The sequence below is a fragment of the Rhinoderma darwinii genome, chromosome 1, assembly GCF_050947455.1.
Source record: "Rhinoderma darwinii isolate aRhiDar2 chromosome 1, aRhiDar2.hap1, whole genome shotgun sequence".
NCBI classification, from domain to species: Eukaryota; Metazoa; Chordata; class Amphibia; order Anura; family Rhinodermatidae; genus Rhinoderma; species Rhinoderma darwinii.
In genome coordinates, this window is record NC_134687.1 from 410,693,070 (window position 1) to 410,710,604 (window position 17,535).

Below are 17,535 nucleotides of genomic sequence, written 5' to 3' on the forward strand. Positions count from 1 at the left end.
GGCCTGATGCACATGGCCGCGGCCATTATTTTCAATGAGCCCGGACCTCAGCAGACGGCCGTAACAAGACAGGTCCGTTCTTTCTGCGGTGCGGGCTCCCGGGCAATGCACGGACCGTAAAAACTACGGTCGTGTGCATGGCGCCATAGAAATGAATGGGGACACAATACTCCCGTGGATTTTCGGGGGAATTGCGGCCGCAAAAGCACGTTCGTGTGCATGGTGCCTTACACTGTGAGGAAGTTTATTGAATGTACTGAAGGCTGCAGGACTCCTTGCTCCTATATCTGTGTCTGTGGACTAATAAGGCACACAGATACTGCATTATCAGTCATCAGCCAATCACAGAGAAACTCAGACAATCAGAGTCTCTGTGATTGACTTACTGGGATAATGCAGTGCCTGTGTCATTTATCAGAGACCTGTGTGATTTTATGTCATTCCTCTCTAGTGATAATCATTATCGTTATTACTGTAGTGTGTAATGATTATCACTAGAGAAGAGGTCAGCAGATTCTACGCTAAAGATCGGGTACAGACAGGATAGGGACAATGTAAAATGTATAAACGTAATTGATATTCGTGTGCTTTACAAAATTTTGGTGCGACTTATTTGACACTGCGATCCAAATGCTGGTGAATGTCTGTGTGGTGGTGTCAGCATACAATTGAATTAGGTGAAGAGGGGTGATTAGATAGGCAAGTGCTTATTTTCTCACTCCTTTTCCTGGAAGAAAAAAAAACATATGTGATATTCAGAGAGCAAATGTGCTCTCTGATTGATATGGAGGTTGATAACCTGAACTTTGTGGTTATCTGTACACATACAGGCAGGGCCGCCATCAGGGGGGTATTAGGGGTACTGGTGTGAGGGGCCCGGCCAAACTTAATTGAAAGGGGGGCCCGGCAACTGCCGCAACTTGCCTTTGGTAGGAAAAAACGGGCCCCTGCAATAGGGACCGTTTTTTTCACCAAAAGAATGTCGTGAGCTGCGGGCCCCCCCCCCCTCTCGTCATGGGGGCTGTAAAACCGCCCGCACGCGCGACCGATCGCGCGCACAAGGAAACTCCCGCACGTGCGCACTCGCGAGCGCGCACCCACGAACGCCCGCACTCGTGGTCGCCCGCGCGCGCACCAGCGAAATCCCGGAAGCGCGCACCCGCGAAGCCCGGAAGCGCGCACCCGTGATAGCTGGGGGGCTCGCAGCTGCGATCACCCGCGCACGCACCCGCGATAGCAAGCCCGCGCGCGCACCCGCGAATGAAGCGCGCGCAGCCGCGGACACACATGGACACAAATTACCTGGAGGCGTTTTTTTGCTGCGTTTTTTGCCCGCGGCGATTGAGCACAGCAGACAAAAAAACGCAGCGAAAAATGCATTTTCTGCCTCCCATTGATTTCGATGGGAGGTCAGAGGCGGAACCGCGGCAAGAAAGGACGTGCTGCTTTTTCTTTTTTCCGCAAGTGGCTCCCATTCATTTGAGATTAAATCAATGGGAGGCAGTTTTGGAAGTTTTTTGGTGCTGATTCTGACGCAGTGTCCGAGTCAATATCAAGGCCCAAAAACTCTGTGAACTGGGCCTTATTGTTAGGGCTTATTCAGACAAACGTGTAATACATCCGTGCAATGTGTGTGATTTTCACCCGCCTCGCACGGACCTATGTTACTCTATGGGGCCGTGCAGACTGTCAGTGATTTTCACGCAGCGTGTGTCCGCTGCGTAAAACTCACGACATGTCCTATATTTGTGCATTGTTCGCGCATCACACACCCATTGAAGTCAATGGGTGTGTGAAAATCACGCCCAGCACTTCCGCAGCAGTATAAACTATGAATGAAAACAGAAAAGCACCACGTGCTACAAACATACAAACAGAGTGTCATAATGATGGCGGCTGCGCGAAACTCACGCAGCCGCGCATCATACGCTGCTGCCACACGGAGCTGTTATTGACCTTTTGCATGCGCAAAATGCCACGTTTTTTGCGCGCGCAAAAAGCACACGCTTGTGTAAATCCTGCCTTAGGGTAGGAACACACTAGGCATGAACACTGCGGATTTTATGCAACACATTTTATTGCGGAAAATCCGCAGCGTGTTACAGTCGCAGCAGAGTGGATGAGGTTTGAACAAATCTCATCCACACGCTGCAAAAAAAATTGACCTACAGTGTGGCTTTTTAAGCCGCAGCATGTCAATTTATGCTGTGGGATCGCTGCTCCTCTGTTGCGGAAATGCTGCGGTTCTGCCACAAAAATCACAAAATGAGAAAAAAAAAGGACAATGCACAAATATAGGACATGTTGTGAGTTTTACGCAGCGGACACACGCTGCATGAAACTCACTGACAGTCTGCACGGCCCCATAGAGTAACATATGTCCGTGCGAGGCGCGTGAAAATCACGCGCGTTGCACGGATGTATTACACGTTCGTCTGAATAAGCCCTAACAATAAGGCCCAGTTCACAGAGTTTTTGGGCCTTGATATTGACTCGGACACTGCGTCAGAATCAGCACCAAAAAACTTCCAAAACCACCTCCCATTGATTTAATCTCAAATGAGATTTTTCGCTGCATTTTTTGTCTGCTGACCTCAATTGCCGCTGGCAAAAAACGCGGCAAGATAGTGTGGGCAGGTCAAAATCTGCCTCAAAATTCGGTGCGCGGATCCAGGCGGTCGAGGGTGCGCGGGCAGGCGGTCTTGGGTACGTGCGGTCGCTGGTGCACGCTCGTGGACGCATGCGCGGGCGGTCACGGGTGCGCACGCGCGGGAGTTTGCGGGTGCACGCGAACGGTCAAGCGGGCGGTGTTTGACGGCCCCCATGATGAGAGGGGGGGCCCCGCAGCTCACGACATTCTTTTGGTGAAAAAAACGAGCCCCATTGCAGGGGCCTGTTTTTTTTATATCAAAGGCAAGTCGCGGCAGTTGCCGGCCCCCCTTTCAATTAGGTTTGGCCGGGCCCCTCACATCAGTACCCCTAATACCCCCCTGATGTCGGCCCTGGGTAGCATGATATTGTGCTGGACGGAGTACCGTTAACAGGCGGTGCAACGGTAGGGGGGCCAAGAAAATGTAGCTGTATGGGGCCCTGAAATTCCTGATGTCCCTGCATACACGGACCAAAGGAGAATCACAGATCCTCTTCCTTTCTGTCCTTACTGCCAGGACATCCCCCGCTGGCCCTCCTCTATTCCTCCACATGGGTTTAAGTGTGAGCTGCAAGTATATGCAACTCCCACTTCAAACTGCTCTAGCTCAGGTTCGATCACGGCTAAAGCGTATCTCATACATATTTACAGGGAGGATTCAGTAGCTAAGGACATATATGTCCTTGCTACTAGCTCAGGCTAGATCACGGCTAGAAAATAAGATCATGACCAACATTGCTGCTCTAGCCACAATCCAGGTAGAGCTAGAACCTTTAGTAGCATGGGCTGAAGTGAGAGCTGCAAGCACAGTATATGCCACTTCAACCTGATCTAGCTTAGGGTACATATATCTTGGTCTTGTTTCAACCTTTTAAGGGCTGGTCTATTTTGGGCCTTAACGACCAAGCATTATTTTATCATCGAATTTTGGGATACATAGAATGTATTAATTACATTTGATTCATTTATTTTGGGAGTAAATGCAAAACAAAAAACAAACAAACTTAAAAAAAAACAGCAATTCTGCCAGTATTTTTTGCGTTTTATTTTCGCTGTTTACCGTGCACAGAAATACACGCACTTACACGCCTTGGCATGCTATCAATGAGGTAATTAATGATTGTTTGAGGAGTGTTTGGAGAACTTACCACTGGTTCCAGACCAAATCAATGTAACGCCGAGCTGTTAGTGTACCTGAAATAAAGACTAGAGGGGTCTGGCTACCGTACATTATGCCACACCTCACCATAATCCCGGGAGTAGGACCGGTGTGAAGGCCTCTTCATGGCATTGCCCACATTTGTCTCATTGCATCTGAGACAAAGCGGGACTCATCGCTGAAGAGGATAGACCTCCATTTCCGTCTTACTGTGCACCATGATAGCCCTTGAGAGCGGTGGCATGTGGTCAATGGAATACTTGTAGCTGGATGTCTGCCTTGTAGCCCAATGTCATGTAAATGCCTTCTGATGGTTTTTTTTTCGACACTGGTTGTCATCCTAGGCTTGGGATGTGATGTCCAATTTCACTTGCAGTACAGAATGGATGTAACTCCCATGGCCACGGGCCGTCGGGATTACTCACCTCCCGAAGGCCGCAGCCATGGATCTGTGAGCGCTGATCTGCATCTCCTCCTCAGGAGACGCCAGCACTCACTTCCGCTTCATTCGGTGGTGTCCTGTAGGATGTGCGAGCACGCTCGTGCTCGACCTTAAAGGGCCAGCGCACGCACATGAATTTAATATGTAATTAGCCCATACGCACCCTGGACTACAAGAAGGTCCCTGCCTCTACCGTCATTGCCTGAGCGTTGTTGTGTTTACCCGTGTTAGTATTTTCAAATGGTCCCTTAGTGTTTTCCAGTTCCCAGTGTTCCCGTACCTGCTACCTGTATTCTGTATCCCGTGCTACCTTGTTCCTGTGCCATAGAAAGTTGGAGTTGTGTCATGCCATGTACTGCGACTTCTGTATTACACCGTGCCTGGTGTCTGCCTGCTGCCAAGGTCCCATCCCAGCTTACCATCGCTACTGTCTGAATTACCACAAGTACCCTTATTCGAACTATAGACATTGACTTGGTATCCTGTTGGCCAGCTGCTATCCCGCTACGGCGGTAGGGCCCAGTGAGTCTACATACCCACAGATCGTAACCGTACACTCAGGCCATGGACCCTGCTAGTCAATCCAAGACCATGATGACGTCACAAGCCATGCGGTCAGATATAATAGACATCTGGTCACGACAAGACCAACTCCTCCAGGCGGTGAATATCATTGTACATCGGCTAGATACGCAAGCTGCAGCCTTCCCGGCACCTGCTCCTGTTACCTCTGCTGTTCTTCCTACTACACGTCCTGGCAGTAATAACGCCTGATTTTCTCTGCCACTACCTCATTGCTATGATGGAGATGCAAGGACCTGCAGGGGGTTTCTAAACCAATGTCAGATTCACTTCACATTCCATGCAGTGGCCTTCTCTTCTGATGATGCAAAGATCGCCTTTATAATCTTTCTCCTCACTGGCAAAGCCTTGGCATGGGCGAACCCTGGCTTCTACATTTCAGCAAGCCCTGCTGCCCTCATCAGCTGTTTCACCAGAGGAAGCCAATAAAGATGGACCATCTCAAGTTGTCTATTCAAGAGAAATAACACAGACGCACTTCGGGACTCTATCTGTATTTCGGCCTCGGAGGCCACCTTGTGTGTCTGTGCCCCCTAAAGCCCCAGAGCCTAGGGTTGGTTGGGGAGACAACTCTGGGTGGAAAAGGACTTGCTTCCAAATTGTCCATCCCCGTGACCATAGTGTTCGGTGAAAAGACGCACCGAGTCTCTGCCTATCTGGACTCTGGATCCGCAGCTAACTTCATTCAGAGAGACCTGGTGGATCTTCTCCAGTTTCCCACAACGCCCCTGGAGAGGCCGTTGATCGTAGTCTTGGTGAATGGACTTCCTCTGCCTGACCCAATTGTATCTGTGACCAAACCGCTGAGGCTCCAAGTGGGAGCCCTTCATTCAGAGCTAGCCTCGTTTCTTGTCCTGCCCAAGGCCTTCAACCCTGTGCTGCTGAGCCTGCCTTGGCTTCGACTATATGCCCCAGTTCTGGACTGGAATTCCGGAGAGGTTCTCCAGTGGTTTCCCAAGTGTCTCAACCGCTGACTGGGGCAGATCCATCCGGCCCAGCCTCCCCTACCTCAGTCATTGGCAGGATTGCCTTCGTACTATTCACAGTTTGCGGATGTTTTCAGCAAGAAGGAGACGGAGACGCTGCCCCCACACCAGGTGTATGACTGCCCTATTGAACTCATTCCGGATGCGTCCCTTCCCTGTGGAAGGGTATACCCTCTTTCCTTGCCAGAGACTCACTCTATGTCCGCCTATATTAAGGAGAATTTGGAGAGGGGTTTCATACGAAAGTCCCCCTCTCAGGCCGAGGCCGGGTTCTTCTTTGTCAAAAAGAAAGATGGATCTCTTCGACCTTACATCGACTACTGGGGCCTCAACCAGATCACAGTCAAAATAAGATATCCATTGCCCCTGATTTCAGAACTGTTTGATCGCATATGAGGAGCCAAGATTTTCTCCAAGTTAGACCTGCATGGGGCTTACAACCTAATCCGGATCCGCCAGCTGACGAATTGAACATGGCATTTAACACCCGAGACGGGCACTATGAATACCTGGTGATTCCATTCGGTCTGTGTAATGCTCCCACAGTCTTCCAAGATCTCGATGACATCTTAATTTTTTCTCCAGACCCGACGACTCATCAGAGACATGTCCGTCAAGTTTTGCTGCGATTAAGGGAGAATCGCCTGTATGCCAAGCTGGAGAAGTGCGTGTTTAAGAGAAATGCTCTATGCTTCCTGGGCTACATCATCTTGGATCAAGGCATCAAGATGGATCCTGAGAAGGTAAAGGCCGTCCTGGCATGGCCACGTCCTCAAGGCTTAAGGTCCATACAGCGTTTTCTGGGATTCACCAATTTCTATCGGCAGTTCATCCGAAGCTTCTCCTCACTGACAGCTCCCATCTCTACCCTCACCAAGAAAGGCATGAACGCCAAGGTGTGGATTCCAGAAGCAGAATCCACAATTAATAGCCTGAAGAGTGCCTTCACGTCAGCCTCTACCCTCCATCATCCTGATGTATCTCGACAGTTTTCGTTGGAGGTGGACACCTCCTCTGTTGGTGCAGGTCCCAAAAGCAAGGCATTGGTATGTGGCTATTACTCTAAACTTTTCTCTTCCGCAGAGTGCAACTACTCGATTGGAGATCGGGAGTTACTGGCCATCAAATTGGCCCTGGAGGAGTGGAGACATCTACTAGAGGGCACAGCTCATCCCATCCTGATATTTACTGACCACAAAAACCTCACCTATCTCCAGACGGCCTAACGGCTGAACCCCCTTCAAGCCAGGTTGTCGCTGTTCTTTGCCGGGCTCCAGTTTAAGCTCCACTACCGCCCGGTCGACAAGAATGTGAGGGCCGATGCCCTGAGTAGGTCATTCGAGATAGAGGACACCATGGAGTCTCCACAAAATATTATTGATCCATCCTGCATTATATCTGTCAACCCTGTAAGTACTCTTCTTTTCTTTTACTTTTTAAATTGTTTACTGTTTTTTTTTGTAACTGGGATAATGGACAGCAAGATTGGAGTTTTCTTCAGTGCACTGTCTGCCATATGTATGCATGACTGGAGCAGGAGTTCCAGGGTGAATACCTCTCTGGCAGATGTGAGCATGTTGTTCACCTGGAAGCTCGCATTAGAGATATGGAGGAGCAAAATGCAACACTGAGGGCAATAGACAATCTTGAGCGGAGCATGCTGCTCACTGAGCAAGCAGTTAGTGGGGTAGAATTGGAGGGTGAAGACATGGGTCAGCAGGACCAGGCAAGCAGCTGGATTAATGTAGTTAAGGACTAGAGATGAGCGAACCGGGACAACCGAACCCGGTTTCGGTCCGAACTTCCGGAAAAGTTCGGTTCGCAGCGAATCCGAACTTCACCGGGTTCGGCCGAACCCGTTTTGACCGAACCCGGTCAAAAACATTATACAAATCGGCAGCCACTTGTCTCTATCAATCACTGATAGAGAAAAGAGGCTGCTGATTAAAAATAAAATAAAAAGCATTTCATACGTACCCGGTCGTTGTCTTGGTGACGAGTCCCTCTTCTTCCTCCAGTCCGACCTTTTCTGACGCGGCAGCCTGTGATTGGCTGCAGAGGCCTCTGCAGCCTGTGATTGGCTGCAGAGGCCGCGGCAGCCTGTGATTGGCTGCAGCGCTCACATGGGCTGCATCGTCATCAAGGGATGTCGAGAGGGACGCGTCACCAAGGCAACGGCCAGGAGACCGGACTGGAGGAAGCAGGGAGTTCCCGGTAAGTATGAACGTCTTTTTTTTTACAGGTACTGTGATCGGTAGTCACTGTCCAGGGTACTGAAACAGTAACTGCCGATCAGTTAACTCTTTCAGCACCCTGAACAATGACTATTTAGGGTATGTGCACACACACTAATTACGTCCGTAAAAGACGGACGTATTTCGGCCGCAAGTACCGGACCGAACACAGTGCAGGGAGCCGGGCTCCTAGCATCATAGTTATGTACGATGCTAGGAGTCCCTGCCTCTCTGCAGGACAACTGTCCCGTACTGTAATCATGTTTTCAGCACGGGACAGTAGTTCCACGGAGAGGCAGGGACTCCTAGCATCGTACATAAGTATGATGCTAGGAGCCCGGCTCCCTGCAGTGTGTTCGGTCCGGTACTTGCGGCCGAAATACGTCCGTCAGTTACGGACGTAATTAGTGTGTGTGCACATACCCTTACTGACGTCGCCTAGCAACGCTGCCGTAATGACGGGTGCACACATGTAGCCACCCGTCATTACGGGGCCTCATGCACACGACCATAAAAACACCCGTTATCACGGGTCGTAATTACGACCCGAAATAGCGGGCCCATAGACTTCTGTTAGCCACGGGTACCTTCCCGTTTTCTCACGAGAAGGTGCCCGTGCCGTTAAAAAGATAGAACATGTTCTATTTTTTTATTTTACGGGCCGTGCTCGTAATTACGACTCGTAACTACGAGCACGGCCGGCCGGCCACGGGCAGCCGGCCGCTTTTGCGAACCGTGCTGTCATTATAATTATAGCAGCACGGCCCGTAAAATAGAAAAATAGAACATGTTCTATTTTTTTAACGGCACGGGCACCTTCCCGTGAGAAAACGGAAAGGTACCCGTGGGTAACAGAAGTCTATGAGCCCGTTATTGCGGGTCGTAATTCCGACCCGCAATAACGGGTGTTTTTACGGTCGTGTGCATAATGGGAGCACGGCTCGGAAAAACGAACGGCTGCCCGTGCTCATCTCCTGAAATACTCTGTGCTGCCTTAAACTCTGTGGAAAGGTCAGGATCCTGTTTATTTTAAATGCTGCTAGGGAACCCGCTCGATCCACTATATAAGGCTACGCTACAGTGCAGCATTTAAAAGAAACAGGATCCTGACCTGTCCACAGAGTTTAAGGCAGCACAGAGTATTTCAGGAGATGAGCGTGCAGATTCAGTGCTGCTGTGAACTCTGCTCTTACCATTATGTTGCTCTCAGTCTGTTACCTCTCCTCCACTCCTGTCCTCAAGAACACCTTCACATGATTGGCAAGTCACCACGTAATGGTAAGAGCAGAGTTCACAGCAGCACAGAGTATTTCAGGAGATGAGCATGCGGATCTTGTGCGTGGTGGTGACTTGCCAATCATGTGAACGTGTTATAGAGGACAGGAGTGGAGGAGATGTAACAGACTGAGCTACGTAATGGTAAGAACAGAGTTCACAGCAGCACAGAGTATTTCAGGAGAGGAGCTTGCAGATTCAGTGCTGCTGTGAACTCTGCTCTTACCATTACGTAGCTCAGTCTGTTACCTCTCCTCCACTCCTGTCCTCAATAACACCTTCACATGATTGGCAAGTCACCACCCCGCACAAGATCTGCACGCTCATCTCCTGAAATACTCTGTGCTGCTGTGAACTCTGCTCTTACCATTACGTGGTGACTTGCCAATCATGTGAAGGTGTTCTGGAGGACAGGAGTGGAGGAGAGGTAACAGACTGAGAGCTACGTACTGGTAAGAGCAGAGTTCACAGCAGCACTGAATCTGCATGCTCATCTCCTGAAATACTCTGTGCTGCCTTAAACTCTATGGACAGGTCAGGATCCTGTTTCTTTTAAATGCTGCACTGTAGCGCAGCCTTATATAGTGGATCGAGCGGGTTCCCCAGCAGCATTTAAAAGAAACCGTGTTTGTGTATGTGTGTGTTTGTGTATATATGTGTGTTTGGGTATGTGACTTTGTCTGTTTTTGTTTTTATATGTGTGTTTGTGTATATGTGTGTGTGTGTATATATGGGTGTGTTTGTGTATATGCGTTTGTGTATATGTTTGTGTATATATGGGTGTATTTGTGTATATGTTTGTGTGTAGATGTTTGTGTGTGTTTTTGTATATGTGTGTGTTTGTGTATATGTGTGTATCTGGGTGTGTGTTTGTGTGTATATATGGGTGTGTTTGTGTATATGTGTTTGTGTATATGTGTGTTTGGGTATGTGTGTTTTTGTTTGTATATGTGTTTGTGTATATGTGTTTGTGTATATGTGTGTTTGGGTATGTGTGTTTTTGTTTGTATATGTGTTTGTGTATATGTGTTTGTGTGTGTATAACTGTGTGTGTGTGTTTGGATATGTGTGTTTTTGTTTGTATATGTGTGAGTTCGTGTATATGTGTGTGTGTTTGTCTGTTTATGTATGTGTGTGTGTGTGTTTGTATATCTTGTTGTGTTTGTGTATATATGTGTGTTTGTGTATGGTTGTTTGTTTGTGTGTGCGTGTATATATGTGTGTAGGTGAGTAGAAGTATTGTTATTGTTCACATTGATAACTGTTTTTTTATGTTGTTGCAGATTTTGATGTACCGATTGGACTACGTCTTCGATTCGTTGGACTACTGCGTAGATCTACGTTTTTTCAAATTTTAATAAAATGGTTAACGAGGGTTTTGTTGGGGATTTCTTATTTCAATAAAAAAGAATTGTCTTTGTGGTTTTTTTTTAAACTTTATTAGTGCCTAGATAATGGCAGTTGGCTGATTGACAGCGTCCATTATTAAGGCGGTACTTAGTGTTAGCCGGTGCAGAGGCTAGCACTAACCACCCATTATTACCCCGGTACCCACCACCACCAGGGGTGCCGGGAAGAGCTTGGTACGATCCAGTACCCGACCATCTGTTGTGATGGTCGGGTACTGGGGCGGCCGTAGGCTGGTATTATGAGGCTGGGAAGGGCCAAAATCAGTGGACCTTCCCACCCTTGTAATGCTAGGCTGCTGCTGCTGTGTTGTATCGGGCTGGTTATAAAAATGGGGGGGACCCCCACGTCGTTTTTTTTTTTGAATTTAACAAATTTAGCAATAGACGGGTCCCCCACATTTTTAATAACCAGCCATATACAAGGCCGCAGCAGTCTGGCATTACATTGGTGGGAAGGGCCACTGGTTTTGTCCATCCCCAGGCTAATAACACTGTGTTGTATGTGGCTGGTTATGATAAATTGGGTGGAACCCCATGTCTTTAAAAAAAAAAAAAATTTAAATAAATAATTTAAAAAAATGACGTGGGGTCCCCCCCACTTTTATAACCAGCCAGATACAACACAGCAGCAGCAGCCTAGCATTACAAGGGTGGGAAGGTCCACTGTTTTTGGCCCTTCCCAGCCTCATAATACCAGCCTGCGGCCGCCCCAGAGCCCGACCATCACAACAGATGGTCGGGTACTGGATCGTACCTGGCTCTTCCCGGCACCCCTGGTGGTGGTGGGTACCGGGGTAATAATGGTGGTTAGTGTTAGCCTCTGCACCGGCTAACACTAAGCCTCGCCTTAGTAATGGATGTTGTCACTCAGACAGCGGCCATTACTAAAGTGGTAGTAATAAAATTTGAAAAGAAAAAGACAAAGATATAGATAAAATATTTTATTGAAATAAAGCACCCCCAACACAACCCTCATTAACCATTTTATTGTAGAAAAAAACACGTCATCTAAGTAGTCCTCGAAACCGACGTAGTCCAAACACCAAACCTGTGAAAAAAAATAATTAAATAAAACATGTCGTCGGCTTAGATTCAGTTTAATGTGTGATACTGACTGTTATACCATGTATAGAAGCCTGCCGTGAAGTTGACTTAGATACAGGGCGCCAGCAGACAGTATCATACATGGCCATACATACATATATACAAACATACATACAAGCATGCACATATATACATGCAAATATACATACATGCAAACATACACACATATATACATGCAAACTATCATACATACATGAATACACACACACGAAAACATTCATACAAACAAACATGCAAAGATACATACATACATATATACAAGCATGCACAAATATACATGCAAACATAATTACATACATGCACATATATATATATAAACATACATGCAAACATACATGCAAAAAAAAACCATGCAAACATACATACATGCACATATATACATACATACATGACAACATACATACAAACATACATGACAACATACATACATGCAAACATACATACATACATACATACATGCAAACATACATACACACATGCAAACATATATACATGCAAATATACATACAAACATGCACATGTATACATACATGCCAACATACATGCAAACATACATGCACATATATACATACATACATAACATACATACATGCAAATATACATACATACACGCATGCACATATATACATACATGCCAACATACATGCACATATATACATACATGACAACATACATACATACATGACAACATACATATATATATACACACATGCAAATATACATACAAACATGCATACATACATACATGCAAACATACATACATTCATGCAAACATACATACATACATATATACATACACACATGCACATATATACATACATACATGACAACATACATACATACATGACAACATACATGCAAAAATACATACATACATGCAAATATATACATGCAAATATACATACAAACATGCACATATATACATACATGCCAACATACATGCACAAATATACATACATGCCAACATACATACATACATACATGCCAAAAAAAATAATAATACGTTCATACTTACTTTCCTCCTGTCCGGCCTCCAGCGATGACGTTTCATCCATGTCGCCGCTGCAGCCTGTGATTGGCTGCAGAGGCGGTCACGTGGGATGAAGCGTCATCCTGGCGTGCGTGACCGCCACTACAGCCTGTGATTGGCTGCAGCGGCGAAAGGGATGAAACGTCATCGCTGGAGGCCGGACAGGAGGAAAGTAAGTACGAACGTATAATTTTTATTTTTTTATTACATTTATTAAAATTGTATTTTCCGCGCGCCGAGCATGTACTGTGAAGGTTGCTGAAAGAGTTAGTGCAGCCCATTAACTCTATCAGCACCCCGGACAGTAGCATGCTCGGCGCACGTAAGTGACAGGTTCGGTCAGAACTAGTTCGGTCCGAACCGAACTTTTCTGTGAAATTCGGCGAACTAGCCGAACCGAACTTTTGATAAGTTCGCTCATCTCTATTAAGGACAGTAGAAAGGGGTCCAAGAAAAGGAAGGCCAATCCTGTTTCTGATATTCCAAGCAAAATTGCCAAGTTGGGTTATGATGCAAGGGTGTCGGTCTCAGAAATGGCAGCCCTAGTGGATACTTATCTCCCTAACAGCCGGGAGAACAGCCCAGCTAGTAGTCGGCAGGATGGTAATGCAGGTAAAGCAAGACAATTGGTAGTTGTAGGGGATTCTATAATCAAAATGACGGTTAGAATAATTTGTCGCCAAGACCGCCTCAACCGAAAGGTTTGCTGTCTCCCTGGTGCTAGGGTTCAGCATGTGGTGGAACGGGTGGATAAATTACTGGGAGGAGCTGGTGATGATCCATCTGTCGTGGTCCACGTGGGTGCCAACAATAGTATACATGGTCGGTGGAGGAGCCTTAATAATAATTTTAAAGAATTAGGCTATAAACTGAAGGGAAGGACCTCCAAGGTAGTATTCTCAGGAATACTGCCTGTGCCATGCACATCACAGGAAAGACAGCGGGAGCTCAGGGAGTTAAATGCTTGGCTGAAGTCTTGGTGTAGAGGAGAAGGCTTTGGGTTCCTAGAGCACTGGGCTGACTTTTCATTGGGGTACAAACTGTATTCTGCATATAATTTGCACCTAAATGGAAGGGGTTCCGCTGTGCTGGGGGAGAGAATTCTAGTTGGGGTGGTGGAGTATTTAAACTAGGGATGAGGAGGGAGGTCAATGTAGAAAATAAAGGGGTAGTTAGGTTAGTGAGGGGTCAGACTATATTGGTGGGAGGAGAAATAGACTGTGGGGAGAGGACTAGGCAAAAGGATAAGGAGATCCTTTTGTTACAAAACAGCAATGAAAATAAAAATGCCCAAATAATGTCAAATAATTTCTGATACTGAAAGTGAAAAATTGAAAGGCAAGTTAAAGTGTATGTTCACAAATGGCAGAAGTCTAGCAAGCAAAATGGGAGAGTTGGAGGCCTTGGTATTGGAGAAAGATATAGATATAGTTGGTGTAGCTGAAACATGGCTAGACTGTTTCGGAAAGACAGGACAAATAGGAAAGGTGGTGGTGTATGTCTGTATATGAGAAGTGATATGAAGGCGAGTGTGAAAGAGATAATAGTGAGTGAAGATTGTGAGGAGATTGAAACCTTCTGGGTGGAATACATTTGGAGGTAAACACTGAAAATATTAATTTTGGTGTAATCTATAGACCCCCCAATATAACTGAAGAAACAGAAGGTCAATTATATAAACAAATTGAGAGGGCTGCACAGGCTGGTACTGTAGTAATAATTTGAGATTTTAATTACCGTGATATTATTTGGGGTCATGGTTCGGCTTCAACTGCAAAGGGGAGAAATTTCCTCAACCTGTTGTAGGAAAATGTTATGGGCCAGTTTGTGAAATACTCGATTAGAGGTGAAGCTCTGTTGGATCTGGTCATTTCTAATAATGCAGAGCATGTTGAGAATGCAATGTTCGTAAAAACCTCGGTAACAGTGATCACAATATGGTTATATTTTACCTATACTGTAAAAAACAAACACAGGCTGGGAGGGCAAAAACACTTAATTTTAAGAAGGCCAATTTCCCCAGGATGAGGGCTGCAATTCATGATATAGACTGGGAAGAACTAATGTCAAATAATGGTACAAATGATAAATGGGAGATTTTTAAAACTACTTTGGGTAATTATAGTGCAAAATTTATTCCTATAGGTAACAAGTATAAACGACTAAAATTAAACCCCACATGGCTTACACCTTCTGTAAAAAGGGCAATATATGACAAAAAAGTGCATTTGAAAAATACAAATCTGAGGGTACAGCTGTAGCCTTTGTAAATTTTAAAGAGCTTAATAAAATCTGTAAAAAAGTAATAAAATCAGCAACAATACAAAATGAAAGGCAGGTGGCCAAGGATAGTAAAACAAATACCAAAACATTCTTCAAGTATATAAATGCAAAAAAAGCCAAGGTCTGAACATGTAGGACCCCAAAATAGTGGTAATGGGGAGTTGGTCATAGGGGATCAAAAGAAGGCAGAGTTACTAAGTGGGTTCTTTAGCTCTATATATACAACACAAGAAAGACCAGCTGATGTATCCGGTGCCAGTGCTGTTAATATATCAGTTAATATACTGAATTGGCTGAATGTAAATATAGTCCAAGCTAAATTAAATAAAATAAATGTACACGAGGCCCTGGGACAAGATGGGTTACACCCTAGAGTTCTTAAAAAGCTTAGTTCAGTTATTTCTGTCCCGTTCTTCATAATATTTAGAGATTCTCTAGTGACTCGTATAGTGCCAAGGGACTGGCGCAGGGCAAATGTGGTGCCTATTTTCAAAAAGGGCTCTAGCTCTTCCCCGGGTAATTATAGACCAGTAAGCTTAACATCCATCCTGGGGAAATACTTTGAGGGGCTATTGAGGGAATTAGTAAAGGATTATGTGACAAAAAAGTAGTATTACTAGTATAGAAAACCTGTGACACAGGTTTGCTAGCAAAAGGAATGCAGTGGTCTGTCAATATATATAAATGCTCACCATAGCTGCCCCCACACCGTGTAATTCTCTCCATAGCTGCCCCCACACATTAGAATGCCCCCATAGATGCCCTCACACAGTATAATGCCCCCCGTAGCTGCCCACACAGTATAATGTCCCATATCAGCTCCTCCTACAGTATAATGCCCCTCATAGCTGCCCCCACAGTATAATGCCCCTCATAGCTGCCCTCACAGTATAATGCCCCTCATAGCTGCCCCACAGTATAATACCCACCATAGCTGCCCCTACAATATAATTCCTCTCAAAGCTGCCCCCACAGTACAATGCCCCCATAGCTGCCCCCACAGTATAATGCCCCCATAGCTTCCCCACACAGTATAATGCCCCCCATAGTTTCCCCCACAGTATAATTCCCCCATAGCTGCCCCACACAGCATAATGCTCCCCATAGCTGCCCCAACATAGCATAATGCTCCCCATAGCTGCCCCCACAGTATAATGCCCCCTCCCTCCCATACACAGTATAATGCCCACCTCCCTGCCTCCCATACACAGTATAATGCCCCCTCCCTCCCATACACAGTATAATGCCCCCTCCCTCCCATACACAGTATAATGCCCTCTCCCTCCCATACACAGTATAATGCCTCCCTCCCTCCCATACACAGTATAATGCCCCCCTCCCTCCCATACACAGTATAATGCCCCCCTCCCTCCCATACACAGTATAATGCCCCCATATGTATGGACCAAATAGAAAAATAATAACATACACACTTATCTATCCCCGTTTCTACGACAGGTGGGGTATCCTTTGCCTTCTCTGCACTGTGCTCAGTGTGTTGTGAGCGGCTCGGCAGGCGCGATGCAGTGACGTCATCGCGCCTGTCGGCACCGACTCACTCACATTGCACAGAACGGAAGAGGAGAAGGATCCTCCATCCAGCGGGGGAACGGGGATAGGTAAGTATGCATGGTATTATTTTTCTATTAGGTCCGTACATATGGGGGCAATATACTGTGTATGGAAGGGAGATGAGGGCATTATACTGTGTATGGGAGGAAGGGGGCATTATACTGTGTATGGGAGGGAGGGGGCATTATACTGTGTATGGGAGGAAGGGGGGCATTATGCTGTGTATGGGTGGGGGGGCATTACACTGTGTATGGGAGGGGGCATTATAGCTACGCCACTAATCACTCACATCCAGGGGTGGGATTAAAAATTTTAATAACAGGTTCCCTGTTTTGTGGACAAAGACATACGTGCTGCGGGGGGGGGGGCCTTAAATGTGTTTTGCGGTGTATCGCGCCATTGAAAATGATTCTAATAATAAAATAAAACAATTACGATATTCCAAATACCCCCTACATTAAAGTGGACTCTAAATAAAGAAATTCCCTGTCCAGAATGTTTTAGTGTGGATTGCCACACTATGTATATAATTATATAAGCGTACAGACCTATTCACACATTATATAAAACTCACCCAATACGTATAGACCTATATGCGCACATTCAATATCCTAAGGGTGCTCAGCCCATTTAGTTAGGCTGTGCACATGAGAAGGGTGGAGGACAGTGCGGCGTGCACAGTAAGGCACAATGGATCTGGCAGCTAATGCACAGATATGGTGCCAGGACCAAGCTCAAAACATATATACTGCACCAAAACAAATCTCAGTACATAAATACAACACCAGAACAAAGCTCAGTACCCAAAT